Source organism: Suncus etruscus, chromosome 13 (assembly GCF_024139225.1).
Source record: "Suncus etruscus isolate mSunEtr1 chromosome 13, mSunEtr1.pri.cur, whole genome shotgun sequence".
Taxonomy (NCBI): domain Eukaryota; kingdom Metazoa; phylum Chordata; class Mammalia; order Eulipotyphla; family Soricidae; genus Suncus; species Suncus etruscus.
This window is the reverse complement of record NC_064860.1, coordinates 17,063,776-17,075,787: the sequence shown is the minus strand read 5'-3', so window position 1 is coordinate 17,075,787 and position 12,012 is coordinate 17,063,776.

Genomic DNA, 12,012 nt, shown 5'->3' with positions numbered 1-12,012 from the left:
TACCTGCTTTGTATCTATCCCTCAATCTCTCTTTCTCTCGAACTAGGATCTATAGACCTCCCCTGGCCCCTTCTGGCCAGTGAATTTCTATCTCTCTCTCCCCAAAACTCCAGGGCAGCAGGCTTCAGACTTTGTGTGGGAATAAAAAGAATACTTGGTTTCAGCCTCTCTCTCTCTCTCTCTCTCTCTCTCTCTCTCTCTCTCTCTCTCTCTCTCTCTCTCTCTCTCTCTCTCTCTCTCTCTGTCCCTGGAGGTTACTACAAATTGACATCCCTGGGTGGGCGCAAGGTCCCACCCAGAAGCTTAGCCCCATGGTCCCCTGCAGGACTTGTAGCACTCAGCCATGCAGCTAAACACTAGTAGCCTTGCAGCCCTGCAGCTAACTCAGTCTGTCGTACTTGCAGTAACTCGTAGATAACTGAAGTAATTCTGCAGCTCCCACCATCTTCCCATTCTCCTGGGTGTGGGTGACAGACATAGATTTGCCTAGTGCTTTTCAGGTGGGCACTTTAAGGACCATCTCTATTGGTTGACTGGAGTTTGTCCACAGCTAGCCAGAGTGGGGTGTGAAGTGTGGGACAAGAGTGGGGTGGGGGTGTGTGGGAAAGGAGATCAGGGGTGAGTGAGTGCTGCCCTCTGGGTTCTCAGCAATCAAATTGGAGTCATATTTGCAGAAGAGGAGCAAAGGCCAATTTAAGGAGAGAAGACAGGACAGTTTATGGAATAGGGGTATGAAGCTATGGGTCAGGGTGCAGGTTTATCCTCATTTGTTATGGAACTGGAAGGGTCTGGGCCACATGGGAGATAAGGAGCAGATGTCTGTCCTCCTGTAGGTCCCCAGGAGAAAGCTGATTTCTGCTCCACTCCTCAATCTGTGGCAGATTTCCCCAGATTTCATCCATCTACTCCTGCAGTGGAGGGAGCAGGGATGAGAGTTTCTCAGGAGACCCAAAGAGATGCTAGATGCACTGAAGTGTTGCATTGCATGTGGGAGGTGTGGGTTCCATCTCAGGCACCTGAGCAGGGAGTGGCCCCACAGCCTGTCCTAGAGAGAGCAATGAAGAGTACGGTTCTCACCCTGGAACACAGCTGTAGAAACATGGAGAGGCAGATGTTGTGCCAGGGGGAGATGGAATTGCAGGAGGCATACAGTGCAAAAAATGGTGATGTAAGGCCTGAGACAACCCAGATCCTGCCAGTCATGAATGAAGTTCCTTTGCCACCACATCTCCTCCCACAACTGGTTGCTTCCAGTCTCCTTGGTGTGAGATGATATTGCAGTCAGTTTGGTTTTCACCCATCAATCCTACATCTTGGTATCTCTAATTCCACAGGACACAAAAGTATTCATTCCAAAAGTTATATGCAGACCCATGTTCACTGTGACACAATAGTCAAGATATGGAAACAACCCAAAAGTCTAACAACAGGGGCATGAGTAATGAAAGTGTGGTGTCTGTGCACAATGGAATACTATGCAGCCACAAGGAAGGATGAAACCAGGCAAATTGCTGCAATTTGGAAGGAAGTGAAGGACCCCATATTAAATTAGGTAAGTTAGAAGGACAGAGACAAATACTGGCTATTCTCACTTACCTGTGGTATATTGAATAACAGGAGTAGGGAATGGAAGGTATGGATGGTGGGCAAATTCTTGACCCAAGATTACAAAAAGGAAAGACTAGAAAAGGAGAGAAATGGAAGAAGGAAGTAAGCAGACATGGGCTGTAGGTAATTTGGGACTAGGGGTCTTAGGCACGGGTGTACAGAGGTGAGGTGTCTGTTTGTATCTAACCCACTAGGACAAGTACACTACTGCAGCATTCAGTATAGTAGCTAAGAGTTGGAATCAACCTAGCTGTCCAACAACAGACAATTGGATCATGAATATGTGATACATATAAACAATGGGATACTACGTACCTTTAAGGAATGATGCAGTCATGCGATTCACTGAAACATGTTGGAACTAAAAGACACGTTGAATGAAGTAAGCCAGAATAACTTCAGGAAGATATGCAGTGGTTTAAGTGGGGTTGCCTAGAACACTCTTGGCCCCAGCATATAGTGAGGAGAAGGAAAGAAATAGAATGAAAGTGGAGAAAGACAAATGTGAAATAATGGGGACAGGGGTCAGAGGGATTCACGTACACTGATAGTGTTAAGGAAGGACAGAACTAGATATCCAAACCATGGCGTCCACAACACTGAAATAGGAGACACAAACTTTAACAACCAAATTTTAAAATGTTCCTGTTAAGATGCCAGGTTGGCGGGGAGGATTCTGAGAACATTGGTGGAAGGAGGCTGACACTAAATCCCAACTATGAGGAACTTTTTTAAGTCACAATGATTTAAATAAAAAAATTAAAATAAACGTGCCTGTTAAAGGGTAGGCTGGTGGGGTGGAATGGGAAAGAACTGGGGACATGGTGGAGAGATACCGATACTGGTGTAGAGATGGGGACTGGACTAGTGTGTCTCTGAGATAATCACTTGAGAGGAGGTTTGGTGAGTGACCACTAGAGGGCGGATGATGTTCAGATAATGGAGGCTGAGGTGGCGACAATTCGCATTTGGAATAGACTTTTTCTTACTGCAGGTGGGCCCAGTATGCTCTTTCTTCCTCTTAAGTAGCCAGGGAGTGATGGCGGGATGGTTTGTTTTTTTGTTTTGTTTTGTTCTGTTTCTGCTTCGATGGAAGAGAACCATAGTTCTTATTCTTCTTGCTACAATTTTTCTTTGCAGATTTCCATTTGTCACCTCATTTTCCCCACGTCAGCCCAATCAGCCTGATCATTCCTAGTAGATTTGGGTGCTGAAAACCCCGTTATTGTCTTGCTCTCCCAAAGAGGAGTTCATATCAGATGAGACAGGGTCAGAGGTATGGGGTGGGAGAGTCACCCTGATTCTTGCAACCCTGGGGGTGGTGGAGTGGAGACCATGGGGAGGCCAGATCATTGTGTCTTGGTGTCCTTGAGCCTCTGCCTCCCCCAAAACTCAATGTCTTTCCACTTGAGGGAAGTGTCCACGTTTTTACTGGGAACACGCCCCAGATTCCTTTGCCCAGAGCACACCTCCACTCTAGCTCTCTTTTCTGGGGAGCCTTGACTGGTCTTGTTCCCAGAGTGCTTCTCATCCAGTGCTCTGGCCAGTCACTCTCAGCTTGGATATGGCTCCAGGCCAGTCCTAGAGGCCCTGTCTGTGTAGTGCTTATCACTGTAAGGTCCCTAGAGCTCACCAGAAGTGATTCCTGGGTGCAGAGCCAGGAGTAAATCCTGAGCATTGCCCGGTGTGGCCCCCAAACAAAAACAAAACAAGACCTAGGGCATCACTTTCTCTGACCAAAAGGTGGTTGAATAGCTCTCCCCAGAGAAAAAAGGGCCAAAGCAGTACTGACTGAAAAGTCAGCTATTTTTATTGGGGGTGGGGGGTGGGAAAGCAAACCCAGCAGTGCTCAGAACTTACTCCTGGCTCTGCACTTAAAAATCATTTCTGGCAGGCTCAGGGGGAATATTGGGTGCCAGAGATCAAACCTGAGTTAGCTGTCCGCAAGGCAAATGCCCACTCACTGTGCTATTGCTCCTGCCCCAGAGTCAGCTATTTATTTATGTATTTATGTATTTATTATTTATTTTTTGTGGGTCATACCCGGCAGTGCTCAGGGGTTATTCCTGGCTCCAGGCTCAGAAATTGCTCCTGGCAGGCACAGGGGACCATATGGGGCGCCGGGATTCGAACCAATGACCTCCTGCATGAAAGGCAAACGCCTTACCTCCATGCTATCTCTCCGGCCCCAGCTATTTATTTTTTAAATATCTTTATTTAAGCACCATGATTATAAACACGATTGTAGTTGGGTTTCAGTCATAAAAAGAACACCCCCCCCTTCACCAGTGCAACATTCCCACCACCAGTGTCCCCCATCTCAGAGTCAACTATTTTTCATGTCCCTCGGAGTGGGACAGTTTTTCACAAGCTGGCATTTTCTGTCATTTCCAGCTTGACATAAAAGTGATTGTGTCTTGGGGTTATAAGAAATCGAATCTCACCTGTGACCTTCCTTTTCCAGGATTAGTCCCCTAAGACTTCTCAGAGGCCACTCAATGCAATAATGCAATTTGGCCTTCACTGTTTTTTGGTAGATATTAGCCTGAAGGATTCCTTTTGAATAGTTTGAACCCATGTCCAGGGGGGAATTTGTCTGTCATCAGACTAAAATCACATTTCTGCCTGCACATTCTTGACCGCTGTCTGCCTTTTGGACACACACACACACACACACACACACACACACACACACGAACAACAACAAACCCTCCCCCAACAAAACCACCACCAACCAAAAGGCTCAAACAGTGTGATTTTGAGTCTGAATAAATGATGACTGTCATATCCCTGAAATCTCTCTCTTTCTCTCTCTCTCTCTCTCTCTCTCTCTCTCTCTCTCTCTCTCTCTCTCTCTCTCTCTCTCTCTCTCTCTCTCTCCCCCCCTCTCCCCCCCTCTCCCCCCCTATCTCCCCCCCATCTCTGTATCAGGTGATGAAAGAAGGTCCCTGTCTGGGAGTCTCAGCACATGGGTCTATTCACCCATTCCTGGCTGTGATTTTGGGGGAGCAGCAGTTAGGCTAAAGGTACATTTATTCCTGAGCATTTATTCCTCAAAAGGATCTTGTGGAAGATTTACCAACAAAACTCAGATTCTTAAGAAAGAATAGTTTATTGTGCACTTTATGTAGATGGGGGGGGGGCTCCTTACAATGCTCACTCTCCTTATGAGTGAATGGCTTTGTTTGTTCTGTCCCCCATGCCCTGTCTAGATTTCAATATTGTGGTTCTGTTTCTATGCCACCTGGCCCCTCTTGTCTTGTCCTGGTCTTGTCCCAGCAATGTTCTTTGTCTAGTACTTATATTTCTGGTATGGAATCTACAGCTGAATCCTTGTCACCTGTGTCGCTTTACAGAAACCTTGCTGTTTTATAACCTGCCATTGGTTCTCTCTAGGGCCATACCCTTCAGATTCCTATCCTCAACTTTCCTTGATCTTGACTAAAGCCATAGGCATGCAGATGAGAATCTTTACTGTCCTTCCATCTGCCTGGGCACAGGTAAGAGGTTACAGTGGGGGGCCTGGAAGGTGGCGCTAGAGGTAAGGTGTCTGCCTTGCAAGCACTAGCATAGGACGGACCTCGGTTTGATCCCCCGGCGTCCCATATGGTCCCCCCAAGCCAGGGGCAATTTCTGAGCGCATAGTCAGGAGTAACCCCTGAACATCAAACGGGTATGACCCAAAAACCAAAAAAAAAAAAAAGAGAGAGAGGTTACAGTGGGGCAACCTGGCTAGGGCCTTCTTACTATCTATCCATCTTCCACCCCAGCATTTCATTATCTAGCTGGATGTTTTGGGAAACAAAGTGTAAAGTGACCAATTCAGTTTGCTCATGCTTGTAAGATGACACCCAGCTATTAACCCAAAACAAAGACATTCCCCCATTTTTCTCCTTCCTTTTCACCTAGCCTTTTGATATGTAAAAGTCCACCTGGATTTTACCCTGTCCTCCTCCTCCACCAGTTGACTTGGTACTGAGAATAAAGAAAGAGCAGTTTGACTTTGGTACACTGAGGCAGAGATACCAGGAGGCAAGAAGCAAACTGATTTCATTACTCTCTCCTGACTGATTTGGTTTATTAATTCTTCACTACCCTGCTTCTTCTAACCCATCCACCAGGGATTGAAGATATGGTGTGTCGGGTGATTTCACAACATGTGGGATTTATTTTACAATCCCTCCCCTCTGCTCCCACTATAACAGGGTTGTAGGGGGTGTCCATGGGAAAATGGGCTTTGTGGGCTTTGGAGATGGAGGAAGGGGTGCCTGTCCTACTCCTGCTGAACCTTTATGGCAAGAAGTAGTTTCCCCCACCACACACACACACACACACACACACACACACACACACACACACACACACACACACACACACACACACACATTGCTTCATTCTTTTCCCACTGTTCCTTCACCCCTGGTGGCCCAGGTAACTGAAACTGGCACTTCCTGTCAAGTTTAATTCTGTGCTCACCCTGGGGTGGGCCAGATTAACCGAACTCTATATCTTGGGCTGTTTCTTCTCGTTAAGTCTTTGCTTTGCCTTGTCAGTTCATATTGAGTTAAGGACCAATTACAGCTCTCACTCCCTTGCTGCAATTTCGGAATCTAAGCTGGGTCAGCCAAGAAATCCAGTCCCTAGAGCCCACACTGGGACCCTGGAACCACTTCAGCTCTGTCCCTTTAAACTCTTCCCTATTCTAGGTTTAATCTTCAAACCCTAGAGCCTCACAGAAGCTAAATTATTGGGGTGAGGGGCATTTTTTTGTTCCATAAAGAAAGTTGAGTCTCTGGAGTTCGTATGAGAGAAAAGTGACTAGAATAGGAGCTGGAGAGATAGTTTAGGGGTTAAGGTGCTTACTATGCATATGGCTGACACAGGTTTGAGTCCCTGTGATTTTTTTTTGTTTTTTTTTTTTTTGTTTGTTTGTTTGTTTGTTTTTGGGTCACACCTGGCAGCGCTCAGGGGCTACTCCTGGCTCTACACTCAGAAATCGCTCCTGGCAGGCTTGGGGCATATGGGATGCCGGGATTTGAACCACCGACCTTCTGCATGAAAGGCAAATGCCTTACCTCCGTGCTATCTCTCTGACCCCTCCCTGTGATTCTTGAACAGAGACCAGGAGTAAGCCTAGAGCACTACTTGCTGTGGCTGTGCTTATGCTTCTTTGGATTGTTTTGGGGATGATGCTCCTGAGTAGAGTTTCAAGATCACGTTCATCCTGTCAAGTTGAGGGTTGTCCAGACCATATTCTAGGGAGCTGAGCTGACACCAGCCCCACCAGCTATGATGGAGAGAGTCCTCTGCTCATCACATCCCTGCCACTGACTGTTTCAGATGGCCAGTACTTTTGAGGGGGGTCACACCCAGCAATGTTCCTCGCTTTGCACGCAGGGATCACTCCTCGAAGTGCTCAAGGGACCATGAGTGATGCTGGGTATTAAACCTGGGTTGTCCACATGTAAGGCAAGTGCCTTCCCTGCTCTACTGTCACTCAGCCCATAGGACTTACTCTTGGCTCTGTGCTCAGGGATCACTCCGAGTGGGTCTTGGAGGATCAGATATGGTGCCAAGGCTCCAAATGAGTTTACCTTTTGCTCTCTCTCTAGTCCCTCAAGGTGTGTTGTGCTTTAATTTTTTCGTTTTACACTTTTTTTTTTGGCCACACCCGTTTGATACTCAGGGGTTACTCCTGGATAAGTGCTCAGAAATTGCCCCTGGCTTGGGAGGACCATATAGGACGCTGGAGGATTGAACCGAGGTCCTTCCTTGGCTAGCGCTTGCAAGACAGACACCTTACCTCTAGCGCCACCTCACTGGTCCCCGTTTTACACTTTTAGTTCACAAATTGATTGATAGTTGAATCTTTGGCAAATAATATTTCAATGCCAATCCCACCAGCAGCGTCAATTCCCATCATCAATGCTCCCAACCCATCATCCCTCAAACACCAACCAATCTCTCCCATCCCTAATCTACTTTGATAGGCACATTATAAAGTTTGGTGGTTGCAGCTTAAAGCTCATGTTTTCAGTGTTGTTGAGTCTGGGCTTTGGATGTATAGGCAACTCTTGCACATCACCAATATAACTTAAGCCCTGGCCCACTTCCCCCAATTATATCCCTCTCTCATCTTCTTCCTTCTTGTGAAGCTGTGTTTTAAGATTTCTCTGGCAGTTGAAGCCCTCTCAATCATCTTCCTCACAGGGCCCCTCCTTTTCTGTTTCACTGTTCTTTTTTTTTTTTTTTTTTGGTTTTTGGGCCACACCTGTTTGACGCTCAGGGGTTACTCCTGGCTATGAGCTCAGAAATCGCCCCTGGCTTGGGGAGACCATATGGGACGCCGGGGAATCGAACCGCGGTCCGTCCTACGCTAGCGCTTGTAAGGCAGACACCTTACCTCTAGCGCCACCTTCCCAGTCCCTGTTTCACTGTTCTTTACCACTGACCTCTAATCCTGGGGCTGCATTCCCAGATTCCTTCAACTGCCAGGTTTTCTGGAGAATACCTGTGTCCTCTGGTCCCATTTTCCTCCCCTCATATGCCCCTTCTCCTTCCAATGCATGGAAAAGTGCCGAGCCCAGAGCATTTCCCAGGTTGCTTCTGTTACTTTGTCTCCAAAGATAAACTCCAACTTCTGTTGTCTTTGAGGTCTAGGACACTTTTAGAAATCACTGACCACACACTTACCATGTTAGCATGTGGACAGGATGATTGAAGTCTGTGTCATTTGCTGTCACCTGGACTTTGGCCAGGGATAGTGTGACAGGGAGATGACTCAGGAGTCTGAACAGTTCTTTCTAGTTGAAGAGTCTTCTCTCATCCCATCCTCTCCATCCCTCTCTGTCAAATGCCCCTTTAGACACTCAGGAGACCCTTATTGTACTAAGCTCATCTTAATGTTGGAGCTGGACATAGATCCAGGAAAGCTTAGGATCTGATACCACACCTCGTCTTTGCCTTTTCAATTTTAGTTGCAAAAAATGATATCAGGGACCGCGGTGAGAGCACAAAGATTGGTTGCAGATAGTACCATCTCTCTTGGCTGTGACTGCATTTCTCATCATGTGGGATGAGTGAACAGCCCCTTGGTTTCCAGAGATAAACTCAGAAAGAGAGCACATATTTGGCATGTACAAGACTGGTTCTCTAACCCTCATAACATCTTATTCCTAAAAGGCTTGGTACCACATTCTTTCACAAGATCAGACTTGGTACAGTATTTTGTTGTTGCTGTTGGTTTTTGGTTTTTGGGTCGGCAGTGCTCAGGGGTTACTCCTGGCTCTCGGCTCAGAAATCACTCCTGGCAGACATGGGGGAACCATATGGGATGCTGGGATTCGAACCACTGTTCTGCATGCAAGGTAAACCCCTCCTCCATGCTATCTCTCTGGCCCCATCGGTACAGTAAACTTTATACAGGTAATAATGACCCTGCTTCCTGTTCTAGTAGAGAGCAAGGGACAGCTGAGACTAGGCAATCTGACATAATCATAAAGTTCATTCCTTCTGAGATGGTACTATTCTCTCTTTGTAACCTTGGTATGTCCTCAAGGTGTTTCAGGCTCTGATTTGCAAAATGAAATGCTTGGGATTTTCTGCTTCTGTACCCCTGCCAGCTGCCTACAAGTGCTTCAAACCCTGTCAGATATTCTTTGAAATAGACCTTTTGCCTTTGAGTAGTTCTTTGGTTTGTTGCTGGTTCTTGGTGATAATTTCCGCAGCAGTAAACCTAATATTCTTTAATATACTGATGCAAGTATGAGTCATGTTATCAACCAAGTGCAAAGGAATCATAGTGCTTATTATTATAAATTATTGAAAGCACAAAAATTGGGGCCGGCGTGGTGGCGCTAGAGGTAAGGTGTCTGCCTTGCCAGCGCTAGCCTAGGACGGACCACGGTTCGATCCCCCGGCGTCCCATATGGTCCCCCAAGCCAGGAGCGACTTCTGAGTGCATAGCCAGGAGTAACCCCTGAGCGTCACCGGGTGTGGCCCAAAAACAAAAACAACAACAACATAAAAAAAAGCACAAAATTTTGTAGTGTGCAGTAATAACCAGTAAATAAGAAGTGTTGAATCTACATCTAGACTACCTCTTCCCCAGGGGTAATTTTATACTCTCCCTTCATTTCCTTTAGTGATTATGTGGTCTTGCTTGGGATCACACCATGATTTGCCCAACAGATGTCCCTGACATGAATTTCAGCACATTGGTGGTGGTGGTGGTGGGGCATTCTAGCACCTTCTTATCCAAAAGGCCCTTGGACACTCTATGCTAATCAGCCATTTCCCCCTCACTAAACCTGTAGTCCTCACCTTGGCATGGGAGAACACTGGCCAAGCTTCTCAGAAGTGGTCCTATGGCAGCTTTTGCTTCTGGTGGCCATGACTGCCAGCACCCTAAATTTTTGTTACTAGAGGGATCCCACCAGCAGGGAGACCTTGAGAAATGAGAACACCCTGTTTTTTGGGCTGCTGGTATTGTGACAAACATCCTCTCTAGGGAACCTCAGGAGCTCTGTCCACCCCAGAACTGGCAGACGTGTTTCCTTTTCAAATCAGTAAGTAGCAGCCTTCAGAGTGTAGGTCATGGCCCAGGGTGTGTCCCCTTTATGTCCCCGAGTTTTTGCTTGTCGTTTTTTGTATGCATAGTTTGCATTCTGGGAGTAGAATCCTGGGTCTCACATCCCAAGAGTTTTTGCTTGTCGTTTTTTTGTATGCATATTCTGGGAGTAGAATCCTGGGTCTCACATCCCAGGAGTTTTTGCTTGTCGTTTTTTTGTATGCATATTCTGGGAGTAGAATCCTGGGTCTCACACCCCAGGGCCGGCTCTGAGCCCCTTCCCCACCCGACTGGTATGTATGAGAGGCAGAGGAAAATGAAAGCTCTGATTTATTGACTCAGCTACTGTTAGCAAAACAGCTGCTTAAAACTAGCCCAGATGCGGCTCCTGGCCCAGAAGCTGCTAGCAGGCACACATTTGCTTTCTCTGGGGGCTTTCTGGAAAGAGCCAGCTGAGGAGAGGCACCCCCCCCCCCCCTTCTAGCTTTGATTAAGTAAGGCGTTCTTGTCCTTCTCTGCTGCTGGCAGCCTGGGCCGTGTGCAGGGCAGGGCGACCCAGAATGAGCGAGCGAGAGCGCAGGAACAGCGCGTTTTTCCAGGGCGCACCGTGCCCTTTGCAGAGCAGGAAATGGCATTCACTCTCCGCGGAGCTCGCAAATGGCTTTTCATTTTGAATCCCAGCGGCGGGGGCAGCATCCTCAGAAAGCCACCAGGGCCCCTCGCCCACCCTCTGCCTGTCTGCGACCTGAAAAATCCAGGCCCTGGAGTCTGCCCGCGCGGGATTGGACGCAAAGATGAGAACCAGCCCTTGACTAGGCACTCTGGGGAGATGTCTGGGATCTGGGCTGGCAGGATGGGTTCTTTGCTTTGCTGCGGGGCTGCTGGAGCTCGCTGAGCATCGCTCATCTGCAGTCCTCCTTGGCTCCTTGGTTTTTAATAGCTTGTTCCTATCCTGCTAGGTCAAGCTTGACTGGTTCTTGCAGCGGTGTTGCTTTAGCCTGGGGCTGCCTGGATCCAAGTGCCCCCCCTTGCAACAGGTCTGTCTCACCTAGGAACATGGAAAGAGTAAGGGGATTCAGGGTCCTCAGGAGAGGGGGAGTGATTGCAGTCCCCCTATAGGACTGTGTAATCTCATGCAAAAACCCCACAGGGAATTTGGTGGCAAGAGTGGGGAAAAGCTGAATCCAAGCTATTTTTAGGCCTTGTCACCAAGGGGGAGGTAATGAAATTTAGACCCCTAGCACCCCAAGAAACCACTTCACTTCTTCAACAAACTGACCCAAGGAGAACATCTTCCTTTTTTTTTTTTTTTTTGGTTTTTGGGCCACACCCGGCAGTGCTCAGGGGTTACTCCTGGCTGTCTGCTCAGAAATAGCTCCTGGCAGGCACGGGGGACCATATGGGACACCGGGATTCGAACCAACCACCTTTGGTCCTGGATCGGCTGCTTGCAAGGCAAACGCCGCTGTGCTATCTCTCCGGGCCCAACATCTTCCTTTTTCATCTTTGCAGACCTCTTCTATCCTGTCTTCTTACCCAAGGCCCTTTTCTAACAGTGGGGTCAGTACACCTTACAGAAAGCTATTTTCTTTATAGTTTTCCTGGTTTTCAAATCACACCTAGGATTGCTCAGGGCTTATTTCTGGCTCTGCATTCAGGAATCATATCTGATGGTGCATGGGAGACCATATGGGATGCCTGGGATCATATCTGAGTTGGCTGCAAGCAAGACAAAGTACTAATGCTCTGGGCCCACAGCAATTTTTTTCCCCCACATCCTGCTTTATGGAGACAAAATTTGTTCTTTGAAGTTTATCTTTTTAAGTGAATGAGTG